The sequence below is a fragment of the Balaenoptera ricei genome, chromosome 5, assembly GCF_028023285.1.
Source record: "Balaenoptera ricei isolate mBalRic1 chromosome 5, mBalRic1.hap2, whole genome shotgun sequence".
Taxonomy (NCBI): Eukaryota; Metazoa; Chordata; class Mammalia; order Artiodactyla; family Balaenopteridae; genus Balaenoptera; species Balaenoptera ricei.
The window spans coordinates 131,341,490-131,355,146 of record NC_082643.1 but is presented as its reverse complement, the minus strand read 5'-3'; positions in this window follow the sequence as shown (position 1 = coordinate 131,355,146).

Below are 13,657 nucleotides of genomic sequence, written 5' to 3'. Positions count from 1 at the left end.
TTAATTCTGTTACTTAACATTTTTCAACCTTTACTGATAATTTTTTTTCCTGTTATAACAGTTACTAAAGGATATATGATAAAATCTTCTACTGTGATCTTGATATTCTATTCCTCTTTTTAATTCTGACAATTACAATTTTTATATCCATATAAGTGCATACTAACTTATTATTTGTATTATATATATTCATATTTTTACTTTCTTCTTTATCTTTTTTATTTTTGGGGGGGCATGCCTCATGGCTTGCAGGATCTCAGTTCCCCAACCAGGGATTAAACCAGGGCCACGGCAGAATGGCCAGAATTCTAACCACTGGGCCACCAGGGAACTCCCCATACTTTCACTTTCAACCTTTCCTTATCCTTATATTTAAGGTAGATTTTATTTATATTACTGCCATCATGTCTACAAAGTAAGATTAATGTTGATGCTTGAAATGGAAGAAATTCATTTAAGCTTAATTTAACAGATTCAGCTTAATACAGCATCAAGGAAAAAAAAATGATGACTCATAAACAGGTGTTTTTCATAAACCCCTTGAAAATCACAACTTCATCTATTTGAAGTCATATAATAACATTCTGATATAGCTAAGACATTAATTCCACAATCACACACACATTCTCACACAGAACAGAATAGTCGGATGTGGAACTCCGGGTTACGTTTTTAGTTGATTTCAGCTATGCTATTGCTTATTCCTCCAATGTTAAAAAATAATCTCCCTTTTCTTCTATAAACTTTTAGTTCCATTTATTTTCTGAAAATCACTATTAGAAGTGACTCATAAGGCACATGTGAAAAATAATTTTGCCTGCATTTTATTTTACTTACAGTAAGAAATAAGGGAATATTAGCATTATCCTTGCTTTTATCAGAGTAAAATGGTTCCCTTTGTTCTCCAATGGCTCTACTGAGAGGTCTTTTTTGGTTATACCAATGTATGAAAAGGAATATCCATTATTTTAGGTGACATATGTAATACAAACTTTTGGTTTTAGTATCTTAACAAATTTTGTATGGCCCCTGTTTTACAAAGGAATTCGTCAGAAAGGAGATCGACCATTCTTGGGTGAATGTAAGTTCCAATATGGGAAAAGACTGTGGGAGTAGGGTGCAAAAAAATGTGAGATGTCAACTTGACTGAGAGAACTAAGTTATCTTCCAGAATCAGCCACTGCAATGCATGGTTCTGCCATAGAAAAATGACTACACAGGAGAATATGAAATAAAACAGTATGTCTTCAACACCCTGTATGCGTGGAACAGTGATTGGGTGGCAGGACACACTTTTTTTTAACACCTTATTCTATCTCTTGCTCCAATGGTTAACTGGAGGGACTTATGGCATTGAAAAGAAGAACATGTGAAATAGCTTATTTCTTACAAATGTTCTTATAATCCAAGGAAAAGAACATCGAATAACTTGTCCTCTCATTGAAGGATTCCCTTACCTAGTTCCTGAGTATCCAAAGGACAACAGCTAGAGCAAACCCACACCTACAGATACATAAGAAAACCACACTCATGAACTGAGATCACCTTTCAAAAGAGGCACCATCCAACTTCTTAATGAGAATGAAAAATCCTCTCCTATTTACAACATAATGTGCAGAAGTTACCCTGACCCAAAACAGAGATAATCTTTGACATTTTTGTAAGGAGGTATTTCTTGAGTTCTTGTCTCAGTTTCAGATTGTGCCTCAGGAAGTAAGCAGTACATAAGAACGTAAAAAATACTGTATAAGAATCATCTCTCCACAGATGATCAGCCTCATCTAAACCAAGACACACCAGAATTTTTATAATAATTTTTAAATTTCTTTACCTTTAAGTTAACATGGAGGTATGCTAAACCTCTTATATAAGATATTATCCTATAATCACTGAAAATGGGACATACGGAGTTTGAAGATTTAAACTCCCCCAGTCCAAGCAAAGTCCCTAGAGTTGGAAAGGGAAGAATTTGCTCTCGCCTTTATTTTTTGCATTTTAAAAAATTGGATATTTTTCAAAATATCCAATAGGTCCAAGCATAAACCATGGACCAGAGTAGGTGTTCATTTGTAAAGTAGCTATTCTGATTTACATTTAAAATAAAAAATTTAATTTTAATAAATTTTATTAAATAAAATAATAAAAATTATTTATTATAATATAATATAAATTTATTAAAATTGTATTTTAATAAATTGTATTTTATTATTATTTAGTTTATTAAAATTGGAATGACTTGACATACACAGTGAGTTGAACACTGCAGAACAGCAAGTAAATCACATGGAGATAGTGGAAATAATAAACACTCTCAGGAAGGTGGTACAGGGCAGGGAGAAGAGCAAATAAAGAAAGGAAGAAACTGATGAATGTTCAAAAGAAGATTAAAGTCCTTTGTGAGCGCAGCCCTGCAGCTGATATCACACCTTTGATTGAGGGCTAGGGGAGGAGTGAGTGCTGCACTTATCCCCACCTCCCGTGTACGCAGGCGATCTCTGGAGATGAAAGACCAACAGAGGCTCTAATTTATCTTTCCTAGAAGTTTCACTTACCACTTAGCAAAATGACAGGGATGATATTTTTTTCAAGATCAGAATTTTTTTGGATTACATTACCTACTGATAGCACCACAAAAGTGCATGCTTTATGAAGCACGTGAAATAGAGGCTTTCTCACCATTTCCGCTTCGTGCAGTGGTGAGCCCTACACAGGAGGAACTGGACACAGAGACAAAAATTAACATGACCATATTTTCAAAACAGACAGGGACTTACTTAAAGTATACAGATTAACACTGGGGCAATTCATGTCTTTACTATATAAAAGTTTTCACTATTTTTTATTTCTTAAATTTCGTGGCAAGCTGTAATTTTAGTATATATATGTATTACTATTCATATATGTGCTAGTTTAATTAAGATGAAAATTTACTGTACTAAACGGAAGGGAGGAAGTTCAAAGATTTAAATGTCTGCAATTTAAGAAACCCACCAGGGGCTTCCCTGGTGGCGCAGTGGTTGGGAATCTGCCTGCCAATGCAGGGGACACGGGTTGGAGCCCTGGTCTGGGAAGATCCCACATGCCGCGGAGCAACTAGGCCCGTGAGCCACAACTACTGAGCCTGCGCGTCTGGAGCCTGTGCTCCGCAACAAGAGAGGCCGCGACAGTGAGAGGCCCGCGCACCGCGATGAAGAGTGGCCCCCGCTTGCCGCAACTGGAGAAACCCCTCGCACAGAAACGAAGACCCAACACAGACATAAATAAATAAGTAAATAATAATTAAAATCTTCCTTAAAAAAAAAACCCACCGGGAGTTGGAATCAAAGCTAATAAGAGGTAGAATCAGTATTTGAACAAGAACAAATGGTTCCAGAAACTATTCCTTTCATCACTAGGCCATACTGCCTTTCCGAGAAGGTACTGTGTGATACAACAAGGTACTGTGTGTTCCAAACGCACAACTTTGGAACAACTTGTCCAAAGTTACATAAGCAATAAAAGGTGGAGCCAGAAAGCCCGCGTCTCTAACCACTGCACTGTCCTGCATGGGTTCAGATCGGCTCTGTCGGTCCATGTGTCCAGTGTGCCCTGGAATGTCTGGATGTTCATCGTTATATGAACTTCAACTTTCACAAAATCTCCCGATTTACAAATTCTATACAAACACCCAAATACCTTGTGTCTCAACTACTTAACATTTCATTGTGACAGCTTTCTCTGCTATGAACTAGGACTAATAATATCTAGCATGTACTGAGTTCTTGCTATGTGCTAAGTGATGTTTAAGTGATTTTTATATGTTAACTCCTTTAATTCTGACAACCCAGTGAGATCAGTAGCAAGATTATTTTATTTTAAGACACAGGGAACTAGGTAATACAAATTTTAAATAAATGTCCTAGGTTTTTATATTTTTCTTTTATCTAAATCACATCTTTAGTATTGAATTATTATTATATACTACAGTGATTAACACACGAAACTGTGAAGTGAGACCTAAGTTTTAATCACAACTCTGCCATTTATTAGTGTGACCTAGTTAAATTAGCCGATGGACAAAAAAAAAAACAAACATAAGAAATAAAAGGGGCTTGAGTTCCCTGGTGGTCCAGTGGTTAGGACTCACCGCTTCCACTGCAGGGGCCAGAGGTTTGATCCCTGGTTGGGGAACTAAGATCCTGCATGCCAAGGTGTGGCCAAAAATAAAAAATAAAAAAATAAGGGAAGAGGGCTTGCAGGCTTATTTTAAAATATTTGAGTGAGGAAAATAAGACATTTAAAAATTTCCCCAATAAATATTAATATTTCCCCAAATTAATTGAGCAAATAAAAATTATGATGGCTTTAAACAGAGTACGTTGAATTCAGTTTTGGTGCTTTAAAAGATATGTAAATTATAGTATGGTAAAAGTTAAATAAAATGTGCAGTTCAATTTGTGAAGTTTCTATTGGTATATATTTCTAAGCGCACTGATCTTTCCTTGGCAATGTCCAGTCTACTTAAAAGTCCATCAAAGGCATTCTTTCCATTAGTGTTTCTGATGTCTAGCATCTCCTACTGATTCTTTCTCAATTTCCATCTCTTTGCTTACATCACCCAACTTTTCTTGAATGCTGTCAATTTTTTTTCATTAGTGCACTTAACCTATTAATAGTAGTTATTTCAAATTCACATATATTGTCAGTGCACAGTCCTATACAACAACTATATGCAGAGAAAAATTTTGTAGTATAACACACATGACATAACACAGTGAGCATAATTATGTGATTATTTGTAGCATACCACACATGACATTTGTAGTATAACACAGTGAGCATAATTGAGTATAATTGTTATGTGGTAATAACTATGTCTCAACATTTTCAGAATAAATTATTTTAGAGAATAGCAAGGTCAGTTTAGACACCAATTTTGAAATAAAAATCTAATAACAGAATGGCTTACTAAATAGAGAATCACTTCAAATAGTATCTTCTGAAGGTCTATAATATTCCTCACATTATATTAAGTATTAGGTCTTTTATAACCTCGATGTCCTATTACTTTATATCTCTAATAAATTCATAATTTTTTGAAAAAAATTTACAAAACCTGAAACTATTTTTCCTCTCTTCTATTAGTGTCTTAGGCTACTCGATAATGGAAAAATAAATGAGAACAATGAAAATAAATAGGTTATCTGTTTCCTCACATGTAAATCCTCTCATGAATCACTTGAGACAAGTTTTTTTTTTTAAAAAGCAATTGCTGAAATTATTCATTCATCATAGTGCATATGGTAATGTATGAACAATATCCACGTTTGATTCAGGCTTTCAGGACCTCAATGATAACGTGCAAGAGGCAAGGTCAGAATTCTCTCATTTTTCTAGTGGTTGCACACTGTCACTACCTTAGAGATATTGGAATGAATGTGATTTGGAACTCGAGGCTGTCATTCCTTTATTTGTTAGACTTATCAAGTAGCAGAATTCAATCATAGTTTCAACTTTGTTGTATCTATAAACATTACATTATGAATCTGCATCCCACTGAGTACAAAATAAATCTGAATTATTTATACAAAATTAACAACAAAGGACAACAGGACATGACTTCTCTGTCACAAGAACAATGATTTTGATATTTGTTGTAAAGCAGAATTTTAAAATTACTCCATCTTTACACTGCATCCCTTCATTTCATAATTAGTCCTATAGACATGCCAAAGTATGCCCACCCAGACACAGAACAAGGCTAATTAGCTGTGAGAGATTGAGGCTCACCAACTAGTTGTAAACTTTTACTCACCTGGGTCAAAGGGCCCTCAAGAGGTCAAATGATACTGCCACCAAAACAGCACATGGAAAGAGAACCACACAGAATGGTCAAAGAGGTCATCAATGATAATAAGTACAGAAAAGTTAGGGTTTAGGACCAAAATATTGCCAAGTGATGAGTTGCACAATTGCTGAAATGGCACTTAAATTTGAAGTACCTCTAATTAACTACAGGGGTGAAAAGGAGCCATAGAAAGATAGTGGAGGAGGAATAAATCATGGGCCTCTAAGAAAAACATTGTTTTCTTCATCAAAATTCTTTTACTTAAATTTCCTTCTGTAGAGTCTTAGAGATGGCAGAAGCCACCTAATTAAAAATTCATACATTACCTATTAGTCATTTTTCAATCACATTATATAATGCCCCTGGAAAAGAAACTTTTGATAATGAATGTAGTCGACCAATTAAAGTAACCCCAAAATTTCTTTGATTTACAACAAAGAAACCGTACTTGACAATGAAATTAAAACTAGTTGATTTGCAGTCTCTAAAACAATTTCAATCATTCTGTGCTTCCTTTAATGCCACTTTCTGTACTTAAATTGGGTGTATCTTTATCAGGAGAGCTTGTGAGAAGTAAATTGAGATTATGACTAATCTAAGTGAAAAATACCTATTAAGAAACATAGGATTTGTCTCATTTCCATTACATTGTTATTTGAAAAGGCTTCTGTTTCCTCAGGAAAGGGTAAAAGGACAAATAATTGGCATTACATGCAATCATGAAAAGCTGTACTAATTTTTCAAAGTCTTGAAAAAGCTTATGGAATTCATTCGAAATCTGAGTGATTGAAAAGGCATTTTCTCCCAAATGATCAATTTGCCTAACTTGTATTCATTCATACTGTTGAGAACATTTAGATGATGATAATCAAAATATTAATAAGCTACAAAAGTATTCATATAATTAGAAATGCAGTCATATAATTTTGCAAGTGAGCAATACTTTGAAGAGCTGAGATTTAAGGTAGCTCTTCCCTTTGCATAATAAAAAAAAGCAATTAAATTTATTACAAATAATCATCATAATCTACTAGAATCTACTTGATTTAAAAAAAAAAAAGGTTTCAGGATAATTATCTTGAATCATGGGTAGGATTATAACAATCAGAAAAGGGAAAGGACATTCCAGGTTAAGGAGAACAGGGACTTTTTAATGAGTGGAGAGACACGGCATAGAGTAAGAAATTGAATGATAGAAGACCGGGATTCTAGATCTGGCTTGACCACCAACTTGATTTACATCATTGAGAACATGCCTTTATCCCTCTAAGCTTAATGATATTTGGCATTTGTAAAATAATAAAAATAAAACATGTAAGACCTGTTATTTGCAACCCAGGTTTTTAATTATCTGTGAGCATATAGGCATATTCAAGAGTCAAATTTCATTGAAGAGTGGGATAGAGTTAGTGGCATCATGGAAATTAAGGCCAGAGAATTATCATAGAGCCATGTTGGGAGGCTCATGTATGCCAGCTTGAGTGAACGTATAATCCCGTAAAATAAGTAAAACAAAAAATTTCCACCAGCACATTCTCTCAATAGAATCAAAAAGATCACTGACTATCTATAATGAGAAGCACAAAAATCATAGTAATAGTAAAGATCATCTTTCCCATACTTCTGTTGATGTTCTCCTAACACTGAAGGAATATTAGGCTTTAGTCCAAAGGAGCCCTCTGAAAGAAAAGGGCTTTTTTTGTATGTTTGGGTTTAGCTTAAAAGTCATGAGACCTTTCACTGCACATATCATAATATACCCATAGTTTTTAAAATGATAAAATATTTTCCCCAAAAGCTTTGAGGTAAATTGAACCTTTAGAAACATGGAACATGTTTATTCTCTGGCTTGAGTTAATGCCTCATATGTCATCTCAAACTTCTGGAGATGTGTCTGTTTAGGCAATACAGGTCTAAATTGTGTGTGTGTGTGTGTGTGTGTGTGTACATATAATACACATACTGGTATGTATTATTAAATTACAAAATGAAACAAGAAAATGTAAAATAATGACCTCACAATCACTTTTGCATACTTTATCTTCCTCTAGGTCCTTCTGGTGTGTTATACAATTGTGCTAAGTCTTTAAGATTTAAATAGACACAGTTATAAAGCAACTGGTTTTCCTTTGTATTAGGACAAAGCCAAGTTATACAAGACATAAATTGATTTAGGGTCATAGTTTTAGCTAATGTGCTTTAACCAACCAATCTGTAAGTGTGGCTATAAATCCAAAACTTGAATAAAGAAATAGCTCAAGTTGAACACTGCTAAATACATTAATAGAAAAGGAACTCATAGTGCTTAATAATGAAAATTAACTAATCCTTTACTCATCTAAGAATTTCAAGGCAGTAGAAAAATAGTGAACTAAGAAAATTAGTTCACTATATGTTTATGTATACATATATATGGATATGGATATATATCTACATATATGGATATATAGAGATACTATATATGAAATATATTAAGGAACATTTGAAGAAAGCTTATGTAAATAACCATTGCTCCTAAAGTGGTATTTTTCATAAAAGAAATCTCACTTCTAGCAAAACTATATCATAAGATGTATCTTCTCATATATAAAGAAAAGCATAATTTTAATGTTTATATTTTCACCAGATGTTAAAACTTTATTAGATTAAAAAATTAATCACTCTAAAAATTTTGATAGACCAATCAGAGAAAATGAGTAATAAAGGAGTTATTTTTTAAATAGTCTTAATAAGACTAGCAGCAAATTTTATATATAGTGAACTTCTAATTTGAACTAAAAACAGTTTCCAAACTGTGAACAAGAGACCTCATGTTCTTGGGGATTTAATATAATACTTTTTATTATAAAATAAAAAAAAATTATTGCACACCCACTGTATGATTTGGACTATTCTAACATATTCATTCATGTTATTAAAACTCATCAACTCTCTGAAATTTATACTCACTGTCATGGTGAGAAATTAGTCTAACATATGTAGATAATTTACCTATATTCACCCACTGACTAAGCAACAGAATTTTAATTAGTTGTCCAGTCTGTTTGAATAAAAGCCCCAAACTGTCCTACTATACCTTGCTGTCTCTCAAACTATAGGAAATGTTAGTATTTGGGGAACGCTTTTCATGATCTAAAATAGTCAGGAAGCAACTGGTCATTGGCTGTGAATGATAGAAATAGTACCAATTCTTTGCCTTCAATCTCTGAACTCAGGCTACATCCAAAGCTCTTTGCATGGCCCATTCATGCCCTTCCTCAGATAGTACAGCTATCCTGGAATCAGATCTTTTGACAGGCAGACTTGATTTAAAGGTTTCTCTCCAAACTTTTAAGATGAAAGAGAACATTATGCAACCTCAAGTGTTAAGACTTTTGCAGACTCTTTCCCAGTATTCCAAACCATAATTACTGATAATTTACTATGTAAGGAAATGGGGGTAAGAGAAAAGAATGAGAGAGGTAATCCAGTCCAATGGACCACTTTAAGCTGATACATTTTCACATGAATGAATGTTTCTTCCCCCTCCAAATTTTTCTTTAAAATTTGTCCTACTTCTCTCAGTTGACTTGAACATTCCTTAAGACATGAATTTTCCTACATATAGAGATCTGTAACAAATATGTTCTATAGTGGGTAGGATTATTATTTCAATAATATTAACAGTTAGAAAATCTTTATCTGAAGGTATGATTTTCTAAATCTAAAGCAATTTCTTCCATAGGGATCAATATTTGCGTAAAACAGTTAGAAGATAGATGTTCCATAAAGCTAGCAATTTATTAAGCATTTTTTTTCATTCTAGAAAATTTTATTTTTGGTTAATTAAAAATGTATAATGTATATTGAGCAGACAGCATAGGCTCTCTAAAATGAAAAGAAAATTTGCTTAAAATTTTTCTGTATTTTGGAGAATCTCTTATAAATAAAAATATTTTCCCATCTCTAATTAGGTATCATTTATTACATAGGCTACCAAAAAAAAAAAAAAAAAGACCAAGGTACAGATTTAAAAAAAATTGTAAACTTAAATTCTCTATACAATAGAAGAGATCTCAAAAGTTTTGGTTTTAGGACATCTTGCAACTCAACAATTATTGAGGACACCAAAATACTTTTGTTTATGTGAATTATATCTATTTATATTTACTGCATTAGATATCAAGAATTTTTAAAATATTTATTAGTTCATTATAATTAAAAATTATACACTAAATTATATTTTTATGAGAAATAGCTATGTTATAAAACAAAAAGTGATAGGAATTGCAGTGTTTTACATTTCTTGCAAATCAATTTAATTTCTGGCTTAATAGCATCAGCTGAATTCTCATGTTTACTTTGATATTCAATTTACTGCAAAATCACATGTCATGTAGCCTCTGGAAAAATCCACTGTACACTTACTTATATGCCCTATAAATCATCCAAAATGATCCTTTTGAAATGGAACTGTGACCTCATTTATTGTCACCTGGCCAACTCCTCAGTTTTTTAGGTATTACATGAACTATGTGCCCTTCTGTAGCAGTGTAGAGTTCCATCTTAGGTTCTCAAGTGAAAGAATAAGTTGACAATCATAGTAAAAATTTTAGTTTGAAAGTTTCTTAGTTGCATACAATCAATGGTAACACAACTTTGTAGAATACAACTTGGTACAATAATTTATATGCACATTCGATTTTGGAAACTGTTCAGCTACACTGAATGGTTTAAACAAAAGCAAATATATAAATAGGTGATTGAATGTTTAAAATAATCTGTCTTAATATTACAAAATATTTACTGGTGAATGGGTGAGATAGAAAGTTCTAATGTATTGATACTTGTCTGCAGTATATATTTCATTCCATTTTAGTATTAAGTGTCTTTAAACTTCATGCAAATTAATGGGCATTCTTGTTCTTTTTGTGAATTACATGATATCGGGTTTGAATCCAACTTGTAAGTTAAATGCCCATACGATGAGACTTCAGTTTAGCATCTCTTTCTATGAGTTCCAGTATTATTTTGCATTTCCCCCATGGTAGATAGTACCTATGTCACAACTTGTATTACTACGTTTCACTTAAGTGGTTTTTTTCTTTGACTGAAAGATTAATGAGGCCAGGGTGTGTGTGTGTTTGTATGTGTGTGTGTGTGTGTGTGTGTGTGTGTGTGTGTATTTATATATAGACACACAATATATACACACAGTTTATTTTTTTGTTACTATAGGCCATCTACTAAGTTAGGCAGAGAATACAATGATGAATTAGATTGGTAAGAGCTCTGTTTCCATCAAGCTATGGGCCAGAAAGAGAAATTTTATACAGATATTTACAAATAATGAAATAATTTCAAATAATAATGAAAGTAAATAATGAAGTAATTTCAATTCCTATTGAGGATGAACACAGGATATTAATCAGATTTGAGTAGGTTTATGTTACAGTAACAATAACAACAACAAGAAGAAAAAAACCCACACATCCGAGTACCTTAATACAGTCAAATTTAGTTCTACTTGGTCAGATTTTACCTTAAGAATGGGGAGCGGGGTCTCTATAACATGTATTTACTTGGATCTCTAAGCTGACAGAGAATCCAACATCAGGGACATTGTCTAATATCAATAAAGGGATGACGTGTAGACCATACAAAGGACCTTAGACTTTAATGACAGTTGGAAACAACTAAAACATTGTAAGCAGGGGAATTGCTCTAAAATCAATAAAACTTGTCGGATTGATAAATATGAAGTGTTCAGGGAGGGAACATGTGAAAAATCCAGGTTTTTTCCTTATCTGCTAGATAGGAAATGTTATTTACTGAGATTAGAAAAACTAAAAAAGGAGTATTATCTGAGAGTGACATGAATTCAACATTGGACATTTTTAGTTTACAATCCCTGGAGACATCCAGATGGAAATACTGATTTGGCAGGTGGAGCTGTAATGCAGTGTGGCAGTTAAGCATATGGGCTTTTGAGACCAACTGGATTATTTGAATCTCATCCCACCAACCTAGCTATGTAACCTTGTGTAGGTTATTTCTACGCTCTGTGCTTCAGTTTTATTATCTATATAATGGAATACTCAGTATATCTACCTCACTGGACACTGTAAGAATATATGAAAGTTACTGTGAACACAGTTTTATACATATCAAGTGTTAAATCTGAGTGAAGAAGACAAAGGAACAGAAGAATGAAATCAGGGCAATTGATGTAGAGAAAGTCAAGGGGGTAAGTGTACCATGAAAATAGGGAGGTGAGGCATGGTTATTTAGCCTTGACCATCTCTTGGAAGAAATTGCGAGGTTTCTCTTTTTTTTTTTTTTACAAATTTATTTATTATTTTTATTTATTTATTTTTGACTGTGTTGGGTCTTCGTTGCTGCGCATGGGCTTTCTCTAGTTGCGGCGAGCAGGGGCTACTCTTCGTTGCAGTGCGTGGGCTTCTCATTGCAGTGGCTTCTCTCATTGTGGAGCATGGGCTCTAGGCACGTGGGCTTCAATAGTTACAGCACGTGGGCTCAGTAGTTGTGGCTCACGGGCTCTAGAGCACAGGCTCAGTAGTTGTGGCACACGGGCTTAGTTGCTCCGTGGCATGTGGGATCTTCCCGGACCAGGGATCGAACCCTTGTCCGCTGCATTGGCAGGCAGATTCTCAACCACTGAGCCACCAGGGAAGCCCACCAGGTTTCTCTTTTAGAAAGAACTGTGAAACTCACTGTACTTATGTTTTATTATTTAGCCAGCTTCTATAGTTACTCCATACAGTTTTCTCCTTGTTTGCTTTTGGAGGCTGCAAGCAGAAGTTTATTCATATTTAACCTTAATCTGTACAATACTTAAGGCCCCAATCTCTGACAGATACCTGTTTTCCACTGAAAATAAGTTAGACTATTCTATACTGGCAAAGCATCTTTATTTTGGGGAACTCAACCTAATACTCTGTAAGGTGAAGACAGTCCATCAGGTTGCTTTTAGAAACCTCATCTCAAGAATAACATGATCTAACACATGAAAAATTCCTACATATCTCCTGAAATTCACTAAATCTCCTGTGTGGAGGAATGAATGAGCCTCACAGGTACTTTTAGTAAAGTAGGAAAGTTATTAAAAAAAAATTCCCATCTTATGTAGTGAGGTAGTAACGTGAAGAAAACAGAAGGGTTTACTTTACACTTTTCAAGAATTTGATTTTAGATATAAATTGGTTTATTAAAATTTTTATTAAAAATACTTTCACCACTTCTATGAGATTTCAAAGACCTTGGACAATTTACCTCTATTTGCTTGCTTACACCTTAGTGACATTATGTGTTTTAATCTCTAAAATGGTTTTAGACAGATAGCTAAGTACTAGGACCACTGCTATCCTTTGAAGTTCTGAGATGACTGTCAGAGCCCCTGCTTCAAGGCATAGCACTTGAAGTTAAAAAGTCCAGGCCATGTACTTGACTACCACTGATTCTCTGTCTTCATCTGGGTGGCAGTTACATGGGTAGGTTCATTTTGCAAAAAATACATCTAATCTTTAAACTTAGAATTTTTGCATTTTTCTGCACGTATGTTAGCCTTTGGCAAATGTTTGCTTAAAAAGAAGCCCTTTGGCACACAGTAAATTAAGGTAAGTATGTTGTAAATGGTAGGGTGTGTCAATGAGGCAGTTCACATTCCAATTTGATGGGCAACCAATTATTTCCTGAAAATTGCAATTTTTCACAATTGGAAAAGGAGGACAAAATACAGTTAGTTGGTTCCAGTTGCAAACAGGACGTATTGCCAAAACTAAAACCTGCTTTAGAACTGCGTTCTCACAGCCAGTGTATTCTCAGTAGAAT